Here is a 16,132-nt window from a genome sequence, read left to right as displayed (position 1 = left end):
TGGTTTCCTTATGAGGACAAAAATTATCGTAATGGGCGTGTTCAATTATATTTGAACTCTATAATTATACTTAAACTAATTTGCTCGATTTAAAAAAAAGAAAGAAAAGAAAAAGAAAAAACTAAAAACGATAAAGCTGCTGGTTTACTGAGTCGGTTAGTTTTTGGTGAAATTCCTTCTAAAATTATTTAATTATATTTCATATCAGTTTACACGTCAATATAGTTTTCTCATAATTTTAAATATAATATTTCATATTAGGAATCTTCATTACTTTTTTTACCTCCATAACAAAGCTGCTAGTTGACGAGGAAAGATTTTCAAGCTAATATTTTCGAAGGATGTATATGACATACAGGATGTCCGAAAAATATGGAAACGATCAAATATTTCAAAAGCTACTAAACTGATCAGAAATCTAAAATTACTCGAGGGAAATATTTTCAAAAGAGGCCATTCAATAATACCAAACTTTGTCCCCAACCTCAGCTCATAGAGATAAGTTTATTCACGCGGTAGCACAGTAGTCAGAGAATTAGACTCCGGTATGGAAGGGCCAGTGTTCGATTTTCGATTCTGCTAAGATCCATCGAATACATGCGATATAAGTGCTCATAAAATCCATCTAAATTTACAGCAAAAATTTATATGTTTTTGCTGTAATATCTTATCCAATTAAATTATGCATCCAACATTTTAAATTTTTTTATTATTACTATCATTAAATAAAATATTAATAAATAATAAAGATATATTTAAAAAATTGTATACCATCAAACTATCTATCAATTGCGTTCAAAAACTTTTTATACCTGTTCCACATCACAGAGCTTTTTGGAGCCCGCTCAAAAGTTCTTCAACTTTTGAGATTATCGTTTGCTACAGTTGATTATTTTACTGTTGAATTTTTGATTTATTCAACTCATAGTCTTTGCGTGTTGTCATCGTTCTTTACGTAATAATAAATCTTTTATCAATATTTTTTTAGAAAATTAAACTACAATGAAAAAAAATTAAAATCTTATACTAAGATAATAAGATGCAGTTCAAATTTTTATAAACTTAGGGAATATTACCACCTAATGTGGCTTGACTGTCCTATTTTATAAGTGCCAATCAAATTCTTTCAAAATGTGATAATTTAGTGCATCAAATTTTTTATTTTGATAGAAAATTGGCAACAAAAAAAAATTATATATTATATATATATATATATATATATATATATATATATATATATATATATATATATATATATATATATATATATATATATATATATATATATATATATATATATATAAATACATATATATTGGAATTGAACACAAAATGATTTACACTGGTGTGCAAAACCTAAGCAACAAGTGCGTTTCTTGTCATAACTCTACAAGATATCATCCGATTGACATGAAATTTGAATATGATGTACATTATTTTGTACTTAAACGATGGTAAAAGAATAACGGCGCAGAAATGAATATAAAGCTTAAAGTAGGGTATGGAACAAAAAAAGGCTTTATTTGACATATAGTGGCGTTACACATGATTGCCTCCTCCCCTTACTGTAATTGTTGCTTGGCATCGTCTCTCCATGCTAAGCACCAGATTATCCAGAAGTTCTTGGGGTAAACGTCTCCATTCCTCCTTTAACGCATCTTTCAGCTGATGGGTGTTACCAGGAGGATACTGTCGTGTCGCAAGACGTCTACATCACACACATGCTCTATGCGATTTAGATCTGGAGAGTAAGCTTGCCAATCCATTCGTGTGATATCTTCACTTTCCAGTAGCTCTTAAACATTAGCAGTACGGTGTGGCCGGGCATTTTCATCCATAAAAATGAAGTCTGGTCCAATGGCCCCTTGGACCAGACGCACATGGGATAGGATTACCTCATTGCAGTAGCGGTCTCCAGTTACAGAACCTCGGTCGAAGATCTGAAGCTCAGTCCGCCCGTTCAACATAATGCCACCCCAGACGAGAACTCCAGGACCACCGTAACGATCTCTTTCCGCGATGTTATTGGGATGAAATCGAGCTCCAACCTCTCTCCAGATCAACTGACGTTGAGAATCGCTTGTATCACTAAAACGACTCTCATCTGTGAAGGGGACGCGACTCCATTGATGAGGTGTCCAGGTTTCGTGCTCTCTGCACCACTCTAAACGGTGCCGCTGATGGCTAACTTTTAAAGGTACACTCTAAAAACTGTACCTCTGATTTCAGAGGCACATTTGAATCATTTGTGCCTCTGAATTTTAAGGGCACAACGTACCTTTAAAAATGAAAGGCACAATGTACCTCTGATTTCAGAGGCACATTTGGATTGTTTGTGCCTCTGAATTTTAAGGGCACAACGTACCTTTAAAAATGAAAGGCACAATGTACCTCTGATTTCAGAGGCAAAATCAGATGTACCTCTTAACTTGGAAGGTACATTGTACCTTAGATTTTGCTTTTATGTACCGCTCATTGAAACAAGCATTTAGTGGTACCAAAACTTGTTATTTACCAGATTTGAACACATTTTTTTTGCCTATTTGTAATTTGCTAGCACTTTATATAAAAAGGGACTTTCTGCTTGGTTTACACTATTACCAAGATATTAATTATAATAATTCTTAATGAAAAATATTTCTCAATTCTTTGAATATTGGCCACTTGAAAGTGATCATTTCAAAGGATTCCATCTAAGGCTTTTTCATAGACAATTATACAATTTGTAAATTTATACCATTTCTTTAATTATGTAGCGTTGTTTAATGATACTTCAACAACTACAATGATGCTTTTCTAATCAGATATAGGTACAAAAAGATAATATTTATTTCTGTTAAGCCAAGTCAATATAATTCATGGATTTTTTTTCTTTTCCAAAAAGCATCCTCAAAATGGAAATTTATTATAAATTTAGACATTTTTTAAATATTTAGAGATTTCATAAAATAGTTTTATAAGGATCAAAAATTAAACACTAAATATCATGAAATCTAATATCTTTTATTTTCACACATAAAGAACAATTTTACATAATTTAGTAACAGTTGCAATATGATGTATACAGTTGCACAAATTTGGAAAAACATAGAATATTTTAAAATGATAGATGTAGATTTTGACAACTTGGATATTTTATAACATGAAATATGTTTAAACAAATGACTTAACAAGTGTAAAATAAAAGATTTCTTTCCATTGAAATGAATTTTTTTAAAATCAAGATTTTGGCGAAACATATTAACCAGTTAGGCGCCATCATTCCCATTTTGGGAACATTAGCTTTCAATTTTTTTAGAACTAACTGTACTTAATATTATTTAATCGATGATTTTATTTGAGCTCAGAATATATGAAAAGCCTTCTGCAATTTTTTTGGAAAGCTTGTTTCAGAATTTTTTTTTTATTGTATTTTAAAGAACGTAAAATTCTGCATTTTTTCCCCAATCATTAAACATGCATTTGTTTTATAAATATTATTAAAATAAAAATTACTTTCGTGCTTAAACTTGATTACAACAATCGGATATAATTCTCTTTTCTATAATCCGAATTTCGATGTCTACAGTATTTCTTAAAATGTCCTATTTCACCACAATAGAAACATTCACGTTCAGATCTAAATTTCTTCACAATACTTGGCGAATTCCATTTCTCATTAAAATGTTCTTTCTGGCGATCGTTATTACACGGAATAGCTTGTGGATCATACTGAAAATTGGCAATGAGATTTTTTTTAAAGTAATAATAATTATCATCATAAATTTCTGACCTTTCAGCAGGAATAAGCTGTAAAGCACACGAAAACCAAAGATCGAAATTCACACTAAATCTCTTCGCTTTCTGTTCAAAGAGTTCGAAGTACCGTCGAATTCCACACTTCTTGGCATCAATTTTAAACATCTCATTCACTAATTTTTTCTAAAGTAGGAAATCCTTAATAACAATAATATTTGTCACCAATTCTTTCAAAAACTTAATAAAACATTTCTGGAACGGATCCCACCGCTGCCACCAATTAATACATAGCTGTAGCGTATCAAGCTATATTAAAGAACTGTTCAGTTTTTTTATAGAAACATTTATTTCACACCACAACAAATACAATAACAAATATAAAGTACCCGTAACGGGATAGTTAAATCTTATAAAGGAAACTAGAAAAAGTGCCCGTAGCGGGATATATGAAAACTCACCCGTAACGGGATAGATAAAATATCATAAAACAAACTAGATAAACCCGTAACGGGTAATATGAAAACTCAAATTCCACACAAAACTAATTCTAAAAAATCAACAACTTTCTGGTGTTCTAATTTTATCGTCTGCTTTTATTATTTGTATTTCGTCATAAAATATTTCATTGATGTGCGCATGCGCTTCTTCTCCGTTACATCGTACCGAAGAAAAAAAATGGAAGCCCATTTGAGAGGCACAGGGAACCGGTAAAATCCTTTCGTACCGCGCATTGACTCGCGTTTGCTGTGGTGCCTTTCATTTCTTGTGGTGCCTCTCATTTTTAAACGCACATTAGTTATGTGCCTCTAACGTGAGAAAATAAAGGGTACATTTAGCTTGTGCCTTTTATTTAAGAGGTACAGTTTTTAGAGTGTATGCAGCATTCAGGACGTCTAGCAAATAAGCCACTTTTGTGGAGGCGTCTGGCCACTGTAAATCTTGATACTTGTCGTCCTGTGGCTGTGCAGAGTTGCTGAGATATGGCGCTCGCTGACTGAAAACGGTTTCTTTTCGCCTGGAGGACAATGTAACGGTCATCTCTTGGTGTTGTTTTCCTTGGACGGCCACCACCAACCTTCCGAACAGCTGTACCACTAGTTTTAAAGGCATTCCAAGAACGAGAAACAACATTTTTGTTGATCCCGAACTCTTCGGCGACACTGGTCACACTACGCCTCTCCTCAAGCTTCCCAATCATTCTTCCTCGAGTAAAGTCGTCTAAATGATTTCTTGAAGACATGTTTCACAAAACAAATCACTTGCAGCGAATGTCTTTAACTACGGTGCTCTTCATCCTTTCATCACAGCTTTGACCTGCGCGCGCCGACCCACAAGGTTTACGTACACTTACATCACCTACGACGTTTTATTTCTAAAATTTGCATACAAATAATTTTTCTACTGAATTACGTGCATATTATACTGCAATTTCATAGTTATCTTATACTTTGTTGGGGACCTGTGGCCGAAAAACCACTTGTTTCTTAAGTTTTGCACACCAGAGTATTTATGTCAAAAAGACAACAACAACAAAAAATCTCCACTCTTCTTTTAAGATGAAAACTAATTAAACTTCAGTTTGTTTTCGTTTTCGAACTGTATCATTAGCTTGGAACCGACCCATTCTCGTAAAATGTTTTAGAGAAATGACAAAATACTAAGAAAAAAAAAACATTGAAGGTTCCTAAGTTATTAAAGCTTCCTTTTTTCGACTATTTGGACTCTGTAGATTGCGTTGACCCCCCCTCCCCATAGTTTGAGGGTCAAGTATCCAAACTCATCGACAAAAAGTATATTTATTCAGAGAAAGTGTAATGTTGTATCTGATTCTGTAGTTTCAAATATTGTCTGCAAAAATTAATCAGCATTACTAAGAAAATGATTCAAAATAATTAAACAATTGAAAACTGTACTTCCAGTGGAAATACGTGCAAAGCAGCTGAAATTCCAAAAGGAATTGAAACAAAATAAACAATGAAAAAATGAAAATTATGAAAAAATACGACAACCGAAGCTGATGTCTTCAGGGGGTACCAGCTTCGGAAGCCGTAAATGCAAAACCTTTTCTATCGAGAGAGCGCGACAAATGTCTAAATTGCTCTCTTTGTACCCCAAAAGTTTTGCCGAAGTCCAGGAAGAGAAAAAATACAATACAAAATATAAAAGAGAGAGCAATTTAGACATTTGTCGTGCTCTCTCGAGAGAAAAGGTTTTGCATTTACGGCTTCCGGAGCTGGTATCCCCTGAAGACGTCAGATTCGGTTGTCGTATTTTTTCATAATTTTCATTTTTTCATTTTTCATTGTTTATTTATCATTACTAAGGTAAGCTTCGCAAACCACATCATGCGTAAAAATTTAATGATCAGATCAGAAGTTATAAAACTGCTTTTTCTTTATTTATTTATTGATAGATTTTTTTTGCGTACTGTACGGGATAAATATAAAGAATGTTTTATTGATTAGCTTTAATGACCTATTATTTTAGAATTTTGATTTCATTTTTTTTATGACATGCCGTATAAGTGATTCTAAAAATAAAGACAGAGAATATTTTTATTTTTCTACTACCTCTGCAATTGTGAACTTTTCGTACAAACAATCGAAGTTTCTTTTCATAGACTTATATTCTATCAAATATACTTGATTGTTTTAGTGATATAACTTTTCTGTCATTTTAATATGTTTCTTTTTATATCTTCAATATTTTTTGTTTACATGTGGTTGATTCATCTCCGTTTTATATCCCTCGACGCAAGCTATGAATATAGAACAGATAAATGGCAGTGTATATTGTTAAATCATATCGCTTTTTTTATGAGAAAAACAAAAACTTTGTTAATAATTTAGTATGTACTTTGCTAATAACTTTGTTAAAGTTAAAAAGAAGCCCGTTATCAATAATTTTTATAAAAATTTTAATATTGTGAATTGTTTTAAAAATCTGCCATTTTAATTCCTTTAAAGTTGTAAATATAAAAAAACAAAATAAATGTGATAATAGATAAACGAAAATAATTTGGCCTTCTTTGATTTGTTATTGGAATTTGGAAATTCATTATTAAAATTCTAAAAATATTTAAAAAAATAATTAAAATAAGTTTAAGAAGAAAAAAAAGTAAGTTGTATTGCAATTTGATTTTCTTGTTCCACAAATAACATACATAATCCTTTGCTGTTGCTTATGAAAAAAAATGTTCGTTTCGTTTGTTGCCAAAATTTGAAAGTTTCATTATCAAATTTTGAAAGAATATTGCAGCAATTGTGTACTTGCAAGTGACGTCACGCATGGGTCAACAAATAAGGTTTGTAACGTGACGCCGTTTGAAAGTATCCAATTAAATCTGATTCTAAATTTGATACAGTGAGATAATAAAATCTTGTCTTAAAGCTGCAATGTTAAAACGTCAAGAGCACAATCACATGATTTAACACGTGATTAGTTACGAACACCAAACTAAATTTTAATTTTATTTTTTTATTCTTTTTTTTCATTAAATTATTAATAATATTCAGCAATACTTTGATGAAACTTGGCGCAACTTTGCAAAATTTAGCAAATATTGGCGATATTTTGCTTTCAGGCGATTTTACCTCATATCTATACATAATAATAAACGCGGCTGTGTGTGTGTGTGTGTCTGTAATCACAATATATCGCCCCAGAAGCCTCGCCCGGGCACGAAACTCGGCCCATAATTGTGTTTTGACATAATGAAGAAGTATTTTTTTTCTTTTTCAAAAATTTTGATTAGTTATTTAGTTATCAGTCATTTTGTAAGTCTATGCTTTTCGTCTGCTTTTTCGTCTTCAAAGAGCCATATTCAAAAAACTATTAAAAAATGCATATACTTTTCCCCACTCTTATAAATGTATGCTAATGCGAACCTCACAATTGAAATATTAATTTTCGACAACTTAAACCAATAATATACGAAGGAATTAATAATTTAATTGTAAAGTTCGCATTAGTTTTCATTTATTAAAGTGGAGAAAAGTTTAACTTTTGTATTAAAAATGTGGCAACATATTCGATACGTAAATAGAACGCTTCGCTTTGATATATTTGTCGCTGTTCATAATTGTTATAATAAGTTTTTCTTCTTCTTTCCACGCTCTATTTTTTTTTCCTTAAGCGAAGACGATAATTTTTATAGCGATATTGTAGTACTTTGTACAACTAAAAATTCTTTTCACAACACTTTAAAAATATTTACTTTATTTTCTTTATATATACAGAGAACAGTCGGCAAAGAATTCGATTAGGTTGAAAAACATTTCGCTAAAAAGGAACGAATTCCAAAAGAAAAAATAAACAACTTAAAGAATAAAAATGCTGATGCCAGCCAATTTTTTTAAAGTTAACTTAGAAATAACAAACCAAACGATGTTAAATAACAAACCAAACGATGTTAACAAAATGACGTAGAAAGCGCAACTAGATCAAAATTATACAAGCACAACTAGATCAAATTATAATACCTGAGTGCTTGACGTAACAGATATAGAAATAGAATTTGATACCATAAAAAATTATATAGAAATAGAAATTGATACCATAAAAAATTTATTCGTTTTCGTGTTCTTTTCATGTATTTAGCATTTTAGTTTTTTTTTTCTTAAGCGTTGTAGCTATGTAATTTCAAACATCCTCAAGAGCTATAACACATCTGCAGCAGAACTGGATATGAAGACAAAATTGCTGGACAGGAACACTTTAATTGTCCACTAATCTTTAAAATCTTCTAATCTTTGTCCACTATGTTTTAAAAAACTTTATTTGTGAAAACCTTCAGCGTGCCGGACAGCTGGCCGCCTTAGGCGGCTAGTCTTAAATAAAATAATTGTTTCAAGTGTTTCAGAATTGAATTTAAAAAAATACAGTTGCTATTAATTTTTTAAATTTTTTTTTTGCATTTATTAAGTTGTAAATAATAATCAGCGATACTTTGGAGTAAGTCGATAACACTTTGCAATTTTTTTTACAATTTTTTATATTTATGTATTCATCAGAGAGATGATCTCATGAGTGTCTTCAAAACTTTATAGCAGAGAGAAGCATATTAACATTTTTTTATAGCCAGCCAAAGATACCTTGCATACTTACAAAGATACATTGGATACCGTTCTTTGAAAAATACCTAACATAAAGGGTTAGTAATAAGGGAATAAGGGTGTTCACTTCCCAATGGGGTGACCCAGGTTCGAATACCATCGGTGGCAGGTCGATACGAACTATGCTCTCCATTAGCACTGACCGTGGTGCTGACTTAAAATATCTTAAGTCGCAGATTGATCATGGGTTATAAACTCTTGAAGCCGGGCTAACCGTGGGTGGTTTTCGTGGTTTTTCTCACCATGTAACGTAAATTCGGGTTATTTCCGTATAAAATGAAGTCTATGAGGGCCAGTTTGCTCCAATGTTTGATCCAGGAGTTTATTTGTCTCCTGGGTTGTGTTCAAATTTAAAAGTGTATGGTTGAATATTGATAGTCGTAAAATCAAAATTGGGTCGGCTGCTCAACGATGGTCTTAAAATGAAATAAAATTCATTAAAATAAAGGTTAATAAAGTTATTAGTGTGGTACAAGGACAGGTAATTATATTTGCAACAATTCATTTTTTCCAGCATTTTTTTTATATTTAAACTAGTGCACAGAGTAGTGCTTGGAAAAAAAATTTGAAAAAATATCAATATTTATGGCTGACTTTTTTAATCGACATTTTTTTATACAAATGCATAAAATGCTCTTTAAGTGTGAATGACCCTTCAATTAATCGAAGTTGATTTACAAAAATATTTAATTCTCTATTTAGCAGTTACGTATACAGATATGTGATAGCTCGATACGAGCTCCTCGTATATGAAAAAAAGAGTTTAATCCCTGATGGTAGAATTTTTGTTTTTATACATTTATGCATAGTTTAATTATATATTTAAATTTATTTTTGTGTAAATTTAGACAGAAATTATTTTATGCTTACAAACTATTAATTTCTAAAAAAATATTTTAAAATTTTTCTTTAATGCTAAGAAAAATTTTAATGACCTACAACTCCATTATTAAATCTGCTTAAAAATTATATTTTATTTTTCATTAAATATTTTGCTTAACTTATCAGTTAAAAATTTTAATTTCATATTAAAAATAATTGTCATTAGCTTTAAAATTTTCGAACGGATGCCTCTTTAGATTGATACCTGGCTTTTTGATATTGCCCTTCCTAGCCCCCCTCCCTTCTTAGCCCCCCCTCCCGCTATTTGATATTGCGGCTATTTTCTTATGACGTCAAAGAAAAATCTGAGCAAAGTCTTCATTACCGCTGATTGTTCTGAATTTCATGTGACGTTTATTGTCGGCATTCTTGTTATTTTAATGAATTTGCCCTTATCAGAATCGCTCTACAAATGATGTAGTGATGTAATTTAGCGGCACTCCGTTCTATCCAGTAGCGATTCTCATATGATTAACGACCACCAATTTCTTAGATCAAAAAGTGGTTCCATCCAGATCCGTCCAGTTTTGATGAGTCAGAGACGACAGTTATTCTTTTTCTTCTGACTTTACGAACGGATAGGAGATAATGGTGCGTCCGGAAAATGCTATCTTTGGATTCGGCATTGAATGGATTCCGTTGTTTGTAGTTTTGCTTTCTTGACGTAATAAGAAACGATCATTATTATGATTATTTAAGTTATTGTATAACGACTGTCTTCTTTCTTCCTACAAAAAAAATTAATAATAAAAAATTAAAATTTAAACTACTCGCTTCTGAAAAGAGAGAGAAAGAAGGGGGACTCGGTGCTAAAAGAGAAAAGCCGATTTAATTTACAAAACATTTTAAAGAAAAATATATATTTATATTTTAAATTTCTTTTTTATGTAATGTAAGTGTAAATTAAGATAAAACAATTACTATTTAGAATAAAATATTCTTATTTTTTTCAAAATGCAAAGGCTGTTTAAATTTGAAGGATCCAACACCTCATTAATTAACTTGTTTAAAAATCATATTTTACTTTTCATAAAATATTTCGCTTCAGCCAAATATTATGTATTATGGGGGGAAACTATTTTAATAGTACAGTAGGGAACCGATTATCCGGAACGATCGGGACCATCGCTATTCCGGATAACTGATTTTTCCGGTTTTCTGAATCGCTACAAAAAGCCGTCTTTTTTATTGTTAAACCCAACTAAAAAAAAAAAATTTGGAAATAATCTTAAAAAGAAGAAAAAACGATGAAATAATACACTAATGATTATTTCCAAAATGATGGTAAGGTAAACATCTTTCAAAAAAGAAAGAAAGATCCTAAAATCTTATTAGGAAGAAACATTTTTTTTAAAAAAATGGCGGGAAAATTTATCGAATTTCGCTCCGGTTTTTTGGTTTTCCGGTTTTCTGATTTCCGGATAACGGGTTCTGTACTGTATATAACACATGTAAAATTGGGAAGAAAATTGGATTTTCAAACTTAAGTCCACATGTAAACTTCGCATGAGTGTTTTTGGAAGTCTAAAGTGAGAGTAAAAATATTTGAGCATTAATGTAATTGAGCGAAAATGTAAGTACTTGATTGAATAAAAATATGCGAATGTACGGAGTACGTTTCAGTACATTGCAAGCAGGAAATAAAAAATATATAAAAGACCCTAAATTATGATTTTGGGAAAGGTTTGGAAAAATTATTGTTATAGAGGGAGATTTCCCTTAAATGGGGTGAAAATAGTTTTTTATACATATTAACAATCACACGAGAGAATTTTTTTTTATAAATTTCAAACCTCCATTAACTGTTATCTTCTATTTTTCCTCGTTGGTTATCCAATGCTATAGTCATTATTCCCATGCTTATAATTCTTGGATTTATTACCTTACGGGCGCATTGCTGGTATAGAATTTGTGAGAAATTTTACCTAATTTTAAAATATGTCATCCGAAATTCTCTATTTTAAATCTCAAACAGTTACATGCCAAAAAAATGGATTTTTCTAGTTTTTTCACGGAAAAAAGAATATATTTACCTGAAATTTTTTTGTCGCAAAATGCAGATTCGTGTTCAGCACCCTAAAAAAAACATAAATGAACAAAAAAAAAAAAAAGGTAGTTTCTAGGTAACGTCCATTTTTCAGTTCTATTGGTTGGATTACTGTGCTTTCTTAAAACATCTACATATATTTATTCAAATTTAAGTCCCTGCATTAGATATTTTTCTCTATCCTTTCTGTATCTAATAAAAGCTCTGAAAATGATTGAGCTGGGTAGCAAAACAAAGGCTTATGTGTGTAATTACACACTAAATGATGGAGAGAAAAAAGAAACAAATATTTATAGAGGCGACAAAAAAAGACTGTTTCTATGGCCACTAGCTAGACCAGTTTCAAATGCTGTAGTTATATTATTACTTATACCTAATAGTTTACCTCTTCCCTCTAAATGTTGAAATATTAAAAGACAACGACAGGAATTAACCGCACCCAGGTGAGTGCCCACAAGTAACATCCAATTTGGTTTTTCCAGTTAAACTATTCGCTGATTTCAAGGGGTCTATTAACGCTTATAACATTTTTGACCTTGGAATGAGGAAAGGTTAATTTCTAAATGGGAAAGCAGTGCTAGAAACTAGCAAATTACGACTCATAAACCATAGGCTTTAAACATTATATTGTTGAGAGACTTATTATGCTATTAAAAAGAAATTATTCCAGCAATATAGTTTTTCTTCTGATAGTCCTTAAAAGACATCTTCGCCATCTTGAATTTCACGTAAAATTCATCCTGGTGTTGTTTCGATATTTTTTGTACATAGCAAACCTTTGATATTGTAATAATAAAGAGTACTATACGTTTAAAAAAAAGTAGAAATTAAAGAGGTCACTTTAGTAGATTAGGAGAAATAATGCTTGATAAATTTTAATTAATTGACTTCTACAAATTTTTCCTTAAAACTTTGAAGCAACAAAATGATGCGATTTGCGGTTTTGAATGAGTAATTTGAAACTACACGTTTCTCAGTTTTTATATTTTTATAAAATCTAATTTTATTACAGTTAAATTTAATGAATACCAAATTGAATGTGGCTGAGAAATTCTTTATCATTTATTGCATAAAAACAAAGATATCAAAAATTGCTGATTGCAGAATTCTGCCGTGCAATTGAAAAAACAAAACAACGAAAGTGCTTCACGACTGATTCCGGAAAAAGTGGCTTGACAACTATTTTTCATCTATTGCTAAGGATATGAATGCTAAAATAGAATTCCAAAAAAACTGATAAAACAAAATTTTTTTTTTGAAAATTGCCTTTTTTTTGCAATATGTAGCGTAGTTGTTTTATGAGACAATATAAAGTATGCATCATTAATTTAGGATGCATGTTTACACGAATTCTTAAAATAAAATATTTCATAAATCAAACATAAGCGTGGCACAAAGGTAATATTAAGATGAATTCGAACTAGAACAGTCTAGACGCGAATAGAAATTATAGATTATAAAACTATTCACGTCAGATTACAGACTTACGAAGTAAAATAAAAATATTACGCAACTAAAATCATACATCATTTTAATGACGAACTTTTGTGTATGCTGAAGTATAGCAGTATCACAAACAACACACGACAAAGCATAATTGATTGTAAACATTCTATCAACGAAATAAAAAGTGCGCCAACCTGTAAATGTTTTCGAAAGCAAAAATATTTAACGTACGTTTGGTGTTATTATAAGGGAACTTCCTGTAAACTCTTAACATTCAACATTAACATTGTTTTAGATTTACTAAACTCCTTAAATTGAAAATGAAAGTTCGATTTGATGGAAACTTGAAACTAAGCTTTCATTCACACAATTCTTAACTTGAAAATAAGTGTTCATTCACACAATTCTTTTGGGTTGTTTAACATCAAATGCGGAGAGGTCGTACACGACAGTTTCTACAGTATAGAATTAAATGTTTTTATTATTGTATTTTACAAAGGCTTTTAATATTGTATTTGTAAGCACATCCGTTTATACACTTATTTTTTCCGTCAATCCGTTTTCGCTGAACTGAGGGCTATTAAACTCTAATGGGTGGGAATTTACCCTTATCCTTTGTTTTATTTTATTTTACAACTCTGGCGTTGAGCAATCCACTCAATTCTGAGTTTATATCTACCAATGTTCAACTCTGTAGCCTTGTAATTTTGAACCCTACCCATAATACAAGGAAACTCCTGGATCAGGCATTAGGAGAACTTCATGATGGATTTTCCAATTGAACTAACCTGCATGTGCCGTACACGGAGAGAAAAACCATGAAAAGCTCCTACGGTTAGCCCAACAGCAAGAGGTTTGCAAACAACAACCCATGACCCAGCTAACCCTTAGGGGTATTTTAAGTTAGTGTCGGTGCGAGTCGGGTGCAGAATTCATATCGACTAGCCCTCGCTGAGCAACCACGGCTATACTTATCCTTTAGTCTTATTTAAATATAGATGGAATTAAAACAGAAATTGTTATTTTTGTATTAGTGAGCACATCAGTTTATTCACTTATTCTTTTCGCCAATCCATTTTAGTTGAACTGAGGACCATTGAACTTTGATGGACCGGTAAACACTTATCCTGTAAACCTCTATAAATAATGATACAATTGAAGTAGAGATTGTTATTATTGCATTTGTAAACACATCCATTTTTTCACATATACTTTCCAGTTATTAATTAATTAATTTTCGTTTCCAGTTGTTATATAATTTTTTTTCTATCGTGAAACCGGAGAAAACGTATATTCTCTTTCTTAAATTCTGTACTATAAATCATAGAATTTTTTTTATATTTTATGTTAAAAAATTTAAGATATTGAATAAACTAAAACGTTTCGTTGAAAACCATGAAATTTAGAAATTCAGTTTCATAACAGAGATGAAATGCCAAACTATGTTTATTTTTTTTGATTTTACATACATCAAAATTTTCTATTTTTCCCCACGAACTTTTTCCTTTCTTTTTACTAAATACATGCACATATTTCTCCTGAATTAAAAAGGTTTAACTATAGCGTCTGAAAACACAGTTTTAAAAAATTCTCTGTGTTTCAGAATTTCTAAAGAATAAGAAAGTTGCGTAAGTGTGAACTTGCATCGTCTAAAATTAGCACTTTATTTCGTGTAGCACAACAAAAGTTAACATTCACACGCATGTTTAAGAATATTTTCTGATGCCTAATTTTAATTGCATCAATTACATTTAAAATTTTTAAACTTTCAATTATATTTAATCAATATAAAATCTCGTATACAAACAAAAATGAATTTAACTAGCTTGATCTGCATAAATTATTCTAAACATCTGGAAAGCTTGGCACAAATGTGAATTGAATTACATAAAATACTGGAAATTATCGATGAATGAAGTAATTAATGATGATAACCTTGTAAAGCCATGAAATTCTGTTAAGAATGAAAAGAATACGGAAGTTATCAATTTCCATTTATCGAATGTTCTATTTTTCCAAATATTGCGTTTTTAATCAGCGCTTCTTGTGATAGTTATCGAATTTATGAAGAATGATATTAATTTTATGAGCATTGATAGATAAAGAGCAACGAAATTTGAATGAGGAGTAACTCCGAAATTAGATAATATTGTAATTAAATGCGGTTTCTTTTAATAAGTGAATGTAACAGCTACAATAATTTAATAACAACAATTTAATAACAACAAAGACTTTTATCAGGGGACTGAAGTATGTGTTCAAGGTCAATATAATTTCCAGTAATGCCATTATTGTTGCCTTTTTGCTATAGAAACATTTTTCACATATAAAAAGTCATGAAAAAATTTGAATACTTAGTGGAGAATTAATTGTTTCATAATTTGAAATTCACAACTTCAAGTTTTTTCAACTAAAATTACAACACCACAGTTCTTTTCGAAAACAAAAATTTAATTGAAGTACCCATAATTCACATTGCACAAAAAAGATTATATTTTAAAAGCAATTTTTTTCGCAATTTTTACACTGAATAAAAAACATCAAAATAAAAAAAAATCCATGATACGTTTATATTTATTTTTTAAAACACAACAAAGCACCAACTTTTTTCTGTAATCATTTTTAAACGTTTCATTTACGTTTTGAAAATGCAATAATTAAAAAAAACCGTCATCTACTATAATTTTAATTTCACGTACAATTCCATTCGGGCTGTAGGACCTGAATTTAAATTTTTGAACTTAAATTGATATTATTATTAGTAAAAAGTATTATTTGAATTATTTATTATTATGATTATTATATCATGATGTAATAAGTGTAATAATTAAAATTTAGAGAAATTTTGGAACTGCTTAAAACTAACCATTTTGTTAAATAGTTGGAAGTGGGGGAAAATCCTTTC

This window comes from Parasteatoda tepidariorum, chromosome 4 (assembly GCF_982258835.1).
Source record: "Parasteatoda tepidariorum strain Cologne lab strain chromosome 4, Ptep-v5.0, whole genome shotgun sequence".
In the NCBI taxonomy this organism is placed as follows: Eukaryota; Metazoa; Arthropoda; class Arachnida; order Araneae; family Theridiidae; genus Parasteatoda; species Parasteatoda tepidariorum.
The sequence above is the reverse complement of the archived record's forward strand: the minus strand, read 5'-3'. Positions refer to the sequence as shown.